General features: G+C 44.4%; 1 long non-coding RNA gene across 1 annotated transcript; it reads right to left on the reverse strand.

The window, feature by feature from the left end:
* Positions 1–2,758: 2,758 nt before the first annotated feature.
* Positions 2,759–7,165, reverse strand: LOC138428168 (uncharacterized). The gene is made up of 3 exons (XR_011252312.1): positions 7,041–7,165; positions 5,757–5,858; positions 2,759–5,257 (listed from the first exon to the last, which is right to left on the reverse strand). It is a non-coding gene; the product is annotated as an uncharacterized lncRNA (long non-coding RNA).
* Between the last annotated feature and the right edge of the window lie 4,085 nt (positions 7,166–11,250).

The following is an 11,250-nucleotide window of genomic DNA, read 5'->3' on the forward strand; positions in this document are numbered from 1 at the left end:
AGGTATACCCTTTGGGAAACTCTGAGCTAGGGGATCACAAACTTGGTATGACAGATGGACCCCAGGATAGCTCCTGTGTTCATGTCCTGCTAAATTTCCTCACTTTGAGTGTAGGCAGGACCTCTGACTTGCTTCTAACTAATAGAATATGGCAAAGGTGATGGGATATCACTTCAAAGATTATGTTTTAATTAGATAAATAGATGACAGGTAATAGATAGATGGTAGATAGGTAGGTTCAGTCGCTGATCTTAAGTAAGCTGTCATGCAATTAACTGCCGATGGAGAGGATCACAGGGTAAGAACTGTTGTGGCCTCTGATAGCTAAGGGTCTCAGTCCTACAACCAGAAGCAACTGAATTCTGCAAACAACCTTGTGGACTTGGCAGAGAACCCCTGGCCTCAGGTGTTGTTACTATAGCCTTGTGTGATCCTGAGCAGAAGAGCTAGACTGTACCTCAGTTTATTGTGCTTTTCACATATTGCATTTTTTACAAATTGAAGATTCATGGCAACCCTGCTTTATCAGATGATGGTTAATATTTTGGTGCATTGAAGTATTTTAAAATTAAACTATATATATATATATATTTGTTTTAAATTTATTTTTAATGCTGTTTTAAAAATATTTATTTATTTGGCTTCACCAGGTCTTAGTTGCATCATGTGGGATATTTCAGTTGCAACATTCAAACTCTTAATTGGGGAATGTGGGATCTAGTTTCCTGACCAGGGATTGAACCTCAGACCCTTGCATTGGGAGCATGTAGTCTTAGCCACTGGACCATCAGGGAAGTCCTTGTACACTTGTTTTTATTCCTTTTTAAAAATAACTTTATTTATTTGTTTTCGGCTGTCCTGGGTCTTTGCTGCTGTGAGGGTTTTTCTCCAGTTGTACTCGCTAGGTGCAGTGTGCCGTCCTCTCTTTGCGGGGGCTCCTCTCGTTGCAGAGAACAGGCTCTAGGGTGCTTGTGCTTCAGTAGCTGCGGGGCACGCGCTCAGTGCTTGCAGTTCCCAGGCTCTGGAGCACAGGCTCAGTAGTTGTGGCACACGGGCTTAGTTGCCCCATGGCATTTGGGATCTTCCACGCCCAGGGATGGAACCTGTGTCTCCTGCATCGGCAGGCGGATTCTTTACCACTGAGCCACCAGGGAAGCCCTATATTGTTTTTAGATACAATGCTACTGTTACTGAAAGGAGTGTGGGGTCCGGCTGCTCACAGCTCAATAGCCAAATAAACAGGCCAGGTTGGTGGAGAGGAGAGTTTGCTTTAATTTCAGATAATGGTGATGAGGGTGGAGGGGTGGAAGGGGAAGTAGGGGGTGGGGATGGAGGGCAGACATCAGTCCAAAGGCCGACTCCCCCAAAACACCCCCCACTGGCAACCGGCGGGGTAAGAGCTTTTATAGGCTGAGGGAGGGGGTTACATGCAGAAATAATACAGTCAGCTGCAATGATCAACATCAAACTGGTCATCAGTGGTCTGACCAGCATCATCTTGGTTGTTTGAGGGACAGTTAATCTTCAGTTCCATCATCCATTTGTTCCCGTTTCCTTGAGGACAATTCTTGAAATTGTGGCAGCTTATGTCATCGGTACAGCCTGGTCATCACGTGGTTAATGTCTCCCACCTGGAATTTCAGTGTCTATAAGACAGCTCACAGGATTTGGCTCAGAATATTATCTATAGTTCTTGAAAAGGAACTTAAGGACCTTGACTATGCCTAACGACTACATTATTATTATTTGGTCTCCTTTGACGGTTGTCGTTTTTTGGGGGTTTTTTTTGGTATGTTTTCATTTCTCTGATTAAACTTAGTCTTTGACTTGAGTTTTTCACAGACAGAAGGCAGGCAGAGGATGTGAGGGGAAGGACCATAGGGTCCTACTCTGTTTCACCATTGCATACTTAATAGACTATAGCATAGTGTAAACAACTTTTATATGATCTGGGAAACCAAGAAATTTATGTGGCTCAATTTATTGAGATACTTGCATTATTGTGGTAGTCTGGAACCAAACCCCAAACAGCTCTGATGTATGCTTCTACTAATTTATGACCCACAGAAACTGTGATAGAGTAAATCTCAGTGTCATTTTAAACGCTGTTTGTGGTCATTATTATACCACAAAAGAAAACATCTGGGAAAGGGCCAGCTCCCAAGAACAGGCTCCGAATTGTAGGCTGGCTCTGGTACTTGGTGTCTGCGGCTAATGAAGTTAAGATTTTCCCATGTGGCCCATCTACTTTTCTTGGGTACTTTTCCCTCCAGTAAATGTATCCTAACCTAACAAGGTCTTCTACATAAAAAACACTCAAAAAATGAAACAGCTCTGAACATACTGTTCTGCTGAGTTTCATGACCTTTTATTGGTCTTCGAGTCTTAATACCTTGTATGGAGCATTCATTCTAAATTCCATTGACTTGGAGACAAATTGGCTGTCCTCACTGGGAGCACAGTCATTGTACTTAGAGACAATTTTGGCCTTCACAGTAGAGAAGCTTGTTTCCTGGTATTCTGGTTATTTGTCATCCTTCCTTGTTTTCATTTGACATTCAAAATATATGCCTTCCTCTGAAATTTCTAGAAGAATAGATGAGTGAGGATAGCAAATTAGATTTTGTTGGGCCTTTTTGCCCAGTGGTATTTCAAAACATTTTTTCCTGGTAAAAAGGGAGCTTGTTTACCTGAAGCTATTGGTAGTTTTTGTCTTTTGTGCCATGCCAATAAGCAATTCTCTGAAACCAACCTACAATTTTCTTTTCCTTTTTTAAAAAAACTTTTTATTTTGTATTGTGGTATAGCCGATGAACAACGTTGTGAAAGTTTGGGGTGAATAGCAAAGGGACTCAGCCATACGTATACATGTATGCATTCTCTCCCAAACTCCCATCCCATCCAGGCTGCCATGTAATATTGAGCAAGGTTCTATGTGCTATACATAACACAAGGACCTACAGAGGTCCTTGTTGGTGATCCATTTAAATATAGCAGTGTGTACAGGCAACCGTAAGTTCATTCTCTAAGTCTGTGAGTTTCTGTTTTGTTAAGTTCATTTGTATCATTTCTCTTTAGATTCCACATATAAGGGTTGTTATAGGAAATTCTCTCTCTATCTGACTGACTTCTCTCAGTATGACAATCTCTAGGCCCATCCATGTTGTTGCAAATGGTATTATTTCATTCTTTTTAATGGATACCAGCCTATAATTTAACTTAATTTTGACGCTATCTGCCCAGAGAAAGCATCAGACCCCACAGGTGAGGGGCTCAGCCCTACAAGAATGTCCCTGTCCTCCCACCCCCACCCCACTGCAGAGGCTAGTGGCAACTCCGGGTTGCCGTCCATTCTTCTGACCAACAGGCTATAGGTTGGGGGTTTCAGTGACTTCCTCCTCGTGTTCAATTACTTTTCCAGAGCAACTCACAGAAATCAAACATTTTACTTACTAGATCACCAGTTTATTATAAAAGGCCACAACTCAGAAACAGCTAGAAGTAAGAAATGCACAGGAGGTATGTGGAAGGGACGTGGAGTTTCCTCGCCCTCTCCAAGGACACAACTCTCCCAGCAACTCCGTGTGTTTACCAGCCCAGCAGCTCTCCAAATCCCATCATTCTGGGTGTTTGTGGAGGGTTCATTCAAAGGCAGTGATCGAATCACTGGCCATACAATCTACAGATTCAACCTCTATCCCCTCTCCCTCCCATGAGGTCTAAGGGGGGACTGAAACTCTCAACCCTCCAAGCACAGTGTTGGTTCCCTTGGCAACCAGCCCCATCCTTAGGTGACCTGGGGACAATCGAAATATAATTCATTAATAAAAGACATCTTGATCTGTCTCACCACTTAGGCAATTCCAAGGGTTTTAGAAGTTCTGTGCTAGAAATGGGAATGAAGACCAAATATTTTTTATTATGAATCACAATATCCCAGTCCACTCCCTGCTCTTCACACATTCTTCCCTTACAGCAAATCGATCACACAGGTCAAAAGACACTGGCACATCACTAGAACTTCTTTCAGTTGTTAGTAACTATGCAGCCTGTCATCATATCGTATGAAAGCGTCTCCCTGGGCAAGGCCGTTCAGGTTTGCAGGCTTCTATTTCTACCTTGTCAGCTGTACTGCAGGAGGTGATACTAGTATAGCAAGTGGCCCCCTCCCACCCTCCTCGACCCCCACCCACCCCATTACACAGGATCAGAACCAGGGAGCTCCCTTTACCGTCTGGCAATATGACTGCCTTCACTGTTCAACCCAGTTTTGCACATCACACCCCATCAGGCCTTTAGGAATTCTGTCTGACATAAAGGTTAAGAACACACTTACTGCAGTGCGCTCAGTGGTCCCGCGGATCTGTCTCTTGCTTCTCTTCCTGTGGAACAGACCCTGGGATGCCCCTGGCATGAGCCTCCGACCACCCTCCAACATTTTTCCCAGTTGCATCTCTGGAATCAGCCACTCAGCTATACTCAGCTCCCACAACCAGCCAAAACCACTTTCTGAGCTTAGCTTTTTATTGCATATCAACCATAAGCTCCCAGATTTGTCAGAATTATTCCGCCCAGGTGGAGGCCACAGTCAACTGCCTGGTCAGCACGCGTCTGTTGGTCCCCTACCATTGCCTCTCTGTGGGCTTCTATTTTGACCACAAACGTGGCTCTGCAGGACGTGGACCACTGTTTCCGCAACTCGGTCGAGGAGAGGCATGAGGGTGCAGGAGCACCTCTGGTAAACACGAAGCCAGTGCAGAGGCTGCGTCCTCTTTCAGGACGTGCAGACGTGTCTCGAGAGAAGTCGGGAAAATCCAGGAAGCTCTGGAAGCCGCCCTTCTCATGGAGAACTGGAACCAGCCCTTTTGGGCCTGGATGGCCTGCACAGACCCCCACCTCTGTGACTCACAGAGAGCCACGTCCTAGAAGATGGGAGACCGCCTGTCCAACAATGTCTGCAGGCTGGCTGGCCCCGGGTTGGGTTGGGAGAATATTTCTTTGAAAGGCTCACCCTCAAGCGTGGCTTGGAGCCTCTGGAGCTGAGCCGCCTTTCAGGAGTTCCCCTAATGTCCAAGCTTCTGCCTGAAGCCCCTCTCTGCAGCCACTAGGCAGGTTTCTAGCCACCTTGGAGCCCTCTCCCAAGCCTTGGACCAAATGGAAGCAATAAAGCTTTTTGCAGAAAAAAAACAAAACAAAAACATACTTACAGTTTCTTCTTGCTGAGGTACTTGTAGGTGTAGCCCTGGTCCTGCCACCACTGAAGGAAAAAAAGAAAGAAAGAAAAAGTTGAGGTGACGGGGAGTGAGGAGAAAGAATACTCACATCCTTCCTTACTCTGCCTGAAAACAGACACTCCTTTAGCCCCACTCATGTCACACTGAGTGTGAGCACATGGTCATGAAGGTGTACAAGCCAGCCCTTCGTGCTTTAACCTTCCCACTTTAGATAACCAATGGTTTAACTGCCTGTTCCAATTTTCTAGCTAACTAGTACTCAGAGGAGGCTCTCTGTTCATTGTTGGATATTATGGATGATATAATGGATGTATATGAATATAATGTACATGTGTCCCTTGGTCTGAAGAAATGATGTTCAGCTGTCCGCCTTGGCTCAGTATCTCCTGTTCTGGTTTCTTTAATAGGTTCCTGAGCGTTTGCATCTCCACTGGGTAAGAAAAGCTCAGTCTCGAGTTGGTGTCTATTACTGTCTGAACCCTTTTCAATGCCTACCCTCACCTCCCCACCCCCCAACCCCACCTGACCCAGGCTGCCAGCATCAGTCTCAGCTGTCAGCTGCGTTCAGAGCCTTCCCACCAAAGATATCTGCCACGTAGCCATTTGCAGTCTGTCTCTTGTCAACTGAAAGGAAACACACAATTTGAGAGGCATGAGTTAAGCTTTCGGTTCAGTCACTCAGTCATGCCTGACTTTTTGCGACCCCATGGACTGCAGCACGCCAGGCTTCCCTGCCCATCACTGACTCCTGGAACTTGCTCAAACTCATGTGAGTCACTTCTTCACATCAGGTGGCCAAAGTCAAGCTTTATTAAGGGTCTTTCTGAGGACAATAGTCTGGGGTTGGCCTCTCAGTAGCTCTGAGAAACTGCTCCCAAGAATTTGGGGCAGGTTGTGGGGATCGCTTATATATGATTTTTTAAAACCTGGGGGGAGGTAGCCTACAAAACACATGCAGTCAAGCATACATCTTGGTAAGAGATGGCGGCTAGTCACAAAGAGCCAAGAGAATGACTACGGTGTTTTCCACGTGTGGGAAACTACAAGAAGCTGGGTTCATTAAAATTCTTCCTGAGATGCATGTGACTCTCCAAGGGGCCTGTTTGTCCAAAGCACAGAGCATCCTGCCCTTCATTTCCTCTGGCTGAAGCACAGAGCTCTTCATCCCATTATCACATTAATCTCTTCTCTCTGAAGCATAGAGTGCACTGCGGGTCACTGACTTAATCTCTGTAGACTTGGATGGGGAGCAAAACATTCTCTCTTCTTTTACTTGCGCTCTCTTGTTGGTAGACAGAACAGTTCTCACTGACATTGTGTGCTTCAGATGATAAGGGAGGACGGTGTCCAGATTCAGCCCATCCCTGCATTGCTGAAGCACCCACTACCAGCTTAGTGGGCGCAGGTGGCCACCTTAAGTGAGCACATGGGGAGATTTTTCTCATCAGCTCCAGTTCCCTTCCAGATCTGGGCGCCAACATGGTCTTCTTTAATGTACCCCTCAAATTTCTTTAGTGATTGTCACAGAGCTATGCAGCATACGGACATCCCTTTAACAGGCCAGGTTTCCACTGCCCTTCTGCCTGACCATATGGCCAGGCCACTGGCCACTGCCCATGAGTCAGTGAAAACCCAAACACTGGGTTTGTAAACACTGTTTGGTTCTTACCACTGTTGGGAAGACAGCCTGCCATTCATCCCACTGAGCTGAATTCTCCAGACTCGTGGCCTTCCAAACCAGATGTTGTCCAATTACCCTGAAACTGCCATCCGTAAACCACTGGCTCATTCTCAATAGCTACTTACAGGGCTCTGTCCACATGGCAGTTGGTTCCAGCAGCTCCTCAGGTGGCTCCAAAGTCAATCCTAGAGAAAGAGTCTCCCTGATTGTATCTCCTCTCTGCATTCCCCAGACAGCATGATCTTGTATTAATCATTTACATACTATTACAGAACTCTTCCGGGCACTGCCAGCCCCATTTGGGCATTTCTCCAGCATCACCCTAGACACTGTGGGTATTTCAGATGTCAAGATCATTTTCTATCCTTCACTCATTGGAGTGGTTTCAGTTAATAATGTCCAGTGGCAGACTTCCCTGGGGGTCCTGTGGTTAAGACTCTGTACTCCCAAATCTCCAGCCCTTTACTGTAATTGTATCAACTCTTATGTTTCTATCCTTACATTTTCATGTTTTCTCAATATAATTGTAGGCTGAGCCTGGGCTTCCCCATTTGGGTTTTGGTACTAGAGTGTCTGGGGTTTCTGTATCAAGAGGTCCTTGAAAATGTCTCTTTTTTATCCACTGACCATTTTACCTACTTTTGTGCTAAAGGCTTTGGATCCCCTGTGACGGATTGAGTTAAGGGACCCTAGCCTCCTCATCAATCTGTATCTTGATTACTTGGATTAACTGCTGCCCCAGGCAATTGCTAGTTAGGTTTTTCACTGTAATCTGTGCCTTCTGGATTTTCAAATTTCATTATAAACAGAGCAGACTATTTACTATTTATTGTTTGGGGCCCTTTAAAATTGGGGGACCTGAAGGGGGTCTCTTTGGTAGTACTGTATTAAAGCTTTGCTTTAACCCCATTAATGCCTCTTTCATTCTTCCCATTTCTTTATAACCCTCTAAAGTCTCCCATTCCAAAGAAAGGCAATGCCAAAGAATGTTCAAACTATTGCACAATTGCACTCATCCCACATGCTGGTAAAGTAATGCTCAAAATTCTCCAAGCCAGGCTTCAGCAATACGTGAACTGTGAACTCCCTGATGTTCAAGCTGGCTTTAGAAAAGGCAGAGGAACCAGAGATCAAATTGCCAACATCCGCTGGATCATGGAAAAAGCAAGAGAGTTCTAGAAAAACATCTATTTCTGCTTTATTGACTATGCCAAAGCCTTTGACTGTTGTGGATCACAATAAACTGTGGAAAATTCTGAAAGAGATGGGAATACCAGACCGCCTGACCTGCCTCTTGAGAAACCTGTATGCAGGTCAGGAAGCAACAGTTAGAACTGGACATGGAACAACACACTGGTTCCAATTAGGAAAAGGAGTACGTCAAGGCTGTCTATTGCCACCCTGCTTATTTAACTTATATGCAGAGTACATCATGAGAAACATTGGGCTGGAGGAACCACAAGCTGGTATTAAGATTGCCAGGAGAAATATCAATCACCTCAGATATGCAGATGACACCACCCTTATGGCAGAAAATGAAGAGGAACTAAAAAGCCTCTTGATGAAAGTGAAAGAGGAGAGTGAAAAAGTTGGTGTAAAGCTCAACATTCAGAAAACAAAGATCATGGCATCCGGTCCCATCACTTCATGGGAAATAGATGGGGAAACAGTGGAAACAGTGTCAGACTTTATTTTTTGGGGCTCCAAAGTCACTGCAGATGGTGACTTCAGCCATGAAATTAAAAGACGCTTACTCCTTGGAAGAAAAGTTATGATCAACCTAGACAGCATATTCAAAAGCAGAGACATTACTTTGTCAACAAAGGTCCATCTAGTCATGGCTATGGTTTTTCCAGTAGTCATGTATGCATGTGAGAGTTGGACCATAAAGAAAGCTGAGTGCTGAAGAACTGATGCTTTTGAACTGTGGTGTTGGAGAAGACTCTTGAGAGTCCCTTGGACTGCAAGGAGATCCAACCAGTCCATCCTAAAGAAGATCAGTCCTGGGTGTTCATTGGAGGGACTGATGTTGAAGCTGAAACTCCAATACTTTGGCCATCTGATGCGAAGAGCTGACTCATTGGAAAAGACCTTAAGCTGGGAAAGATTGAGGGCAGAAGGAGAAGGGGACAACAGAGCATGAGATGGTTGGATGGCTTCACTGACTCAATGGACATGGGTTTGGGTGGACTCCGGGAGTTGGTGATGGACAGGGAGGCCTGATGTGCTGCAGTTCATGGGATCAAAAAGAGTCGGACACGACTGAGTGATTGAACTGAACTGAAAGTCTCCTCTGCTGCTGGAATGAGTCCCATGACACTCTGTTTCTGTTTCATTCCTATCAAAAGTTGCTTAATTCATTTTATTTCTTAACAACTGTTTAAAAGTTTCCACCTTGTGGGGAAGATTCTCCTGACTGTTCCCTTCATTCTCTTGTTAATTAAGCTGTTCTCAATAACATCTGTATGACCCATGAGGGGAAGTTGAGGCGGTAAGTTTGATAAGGCTTCCTGGACTGTTATTGTTCTGCAACTATGAGGTTACAATGGGGTGCCCATGCGAAGGGTCTCCTTAACCACAGCAGTGTTTACTATTGAAACAGGAGGGAAGCGGGCAGGGCACAAGTTTTAAAAGAATGACATAGGCATAAGACATGACAAAAACTGGCTAGAACCAAATAGGTCCAAGGTGGCAGATGAGTCGACCTCCCCATCCTTTCCCCCAGATAGCTGGAATACTCCTCCCACTCATTAGCCTATTAAATTACCCACTCCTATCTGAAGTGATAACCCCATCCCCAGGGCCAGTCTGGTCTTCCCAGATGGCCCACACTTTGTCTGTGGACTGTGTTTCTCTCTAAATAAATCCACTTCTTATCTATCACTTTGTCTATCACTGAATTCTTTCTGCAATGAGACATCAACTTCAACTTGGTGCTCTATGACAACCTAGAGGGATGGGAGGGAGGGAGGGAACGTATATATATCTATGCCTGATTTCATGCCGATGTATGGCAGAAACCAACACAACATTGTAAAGCAAATATCCTCCAATTAAAAATAAATTTTTTATACCTATGGCTGATCCATGTTGATGTTCGGCAGAAACCAACACAATTCTGTAAAGCAATTATCCTTCAATTAAAAAATAAATAAATTTTTTTAAAAGATAAAGAATAAATAAAAAAAATTTTTTTTTATATCTGTGGCTGATCCATGTTGATATTTGGCAGAAAGCAACACAATTCTGTAAAGCAATTATTCTTCAATTAAAAAATAAATAAATTTTTAAAAATGTTTAAAAAATAAAAATAATTTAAATATGTTTTAAAAAAGAAACTGAGCTTCATTAAGTCTTGAAATCAGGTGTGTGATTTTAAAAGACCATAGGCTCAAATCTTAATCTGATTACATGGTTTCACTATGAGCTGGGTAGAGAGAATATTCTTTGGCTCAGAAGGTAAAGAATCAAACTGCCATGCAGGAGACCCAGGAGATGCTGGTTCGATCCCTGGATCAGGAAGATCCCCTGAGGAGGAAGTGGCAACCTACTCCAGTGTCCTTGCATGGAGAATCCAATGGACCGAGGAGCCTGGCAGGCTACAGTCCACAGGGTTGACAGGAGTCAGACACGACTGAGCAACCGACAGAACACCAGCTGGGTAAAGGGCATATTCAGTGAATGAATCTCCTGATCATTACAGAGCCAGCTCGAGGAGGCTTTCGCATCAGCTGCCTCACGTGTCCTAGTTTGGTATTCACAGGGGGAGACAGATAGCTTACCTTTTCAGGATAAACAGACCCCACAGTGGTTTTCATCCAGTCCACCAGGCTGGCTGTTCCCTTGAGGATAACCTCCTGTCTGTCTGGATCACTTATCACTCTCTGGGTTTGCTTTAGCGCCCTGTAGGTCCTGAATCAACCCGAATGTGCTCCTCCCCTCCGCAGCATTCAGAGCCAGACACAGACCCCAAAGGAGTTACTCCCACCATCATTTCAATAACAATTCTTTAGGAAGCTAATGATACTGATCATCAGTGGTTCAACTCTTGCACTCTGATGAAATAAAATTCCTATTTTATGGCAAGACAAGAAATATTTAATATAGAATTATTAACATAGAATTTTCCTTGCCCACTTGGGCCTTTCTCTCTCCCCTTTCAGTGTGTGGTGTGCATCTGTATTAAACCAGACAGCCTTAGGAGATAAACTTCTTTACAACTCCCTAGGAGGTAATCTTCCTTCTTAATCTCGTAAGGGACTGCGATGACTCATGACCCACTACTCACTTTGTACATTTAGATCTAGATTATGTAAATTTTCAGTGATATGTAGT

Source organism: Ovis canadensis, chromosome 23, assembly GCF_042477335.2.
Source record: "Ovis canadensis isolate MfBH-ARS-UI-01 breed Bighorn chromosome 23, ARS-UI_OviCan_v2, whole genome shotgun sequence".
Classification (NCBI taxonomy): domain Eukaryota; kingdom Metazoa; phylum Chordata; class Mammalia; order Artiodactyla; family Bovidae; genus Ovis; species Ovis canadensis.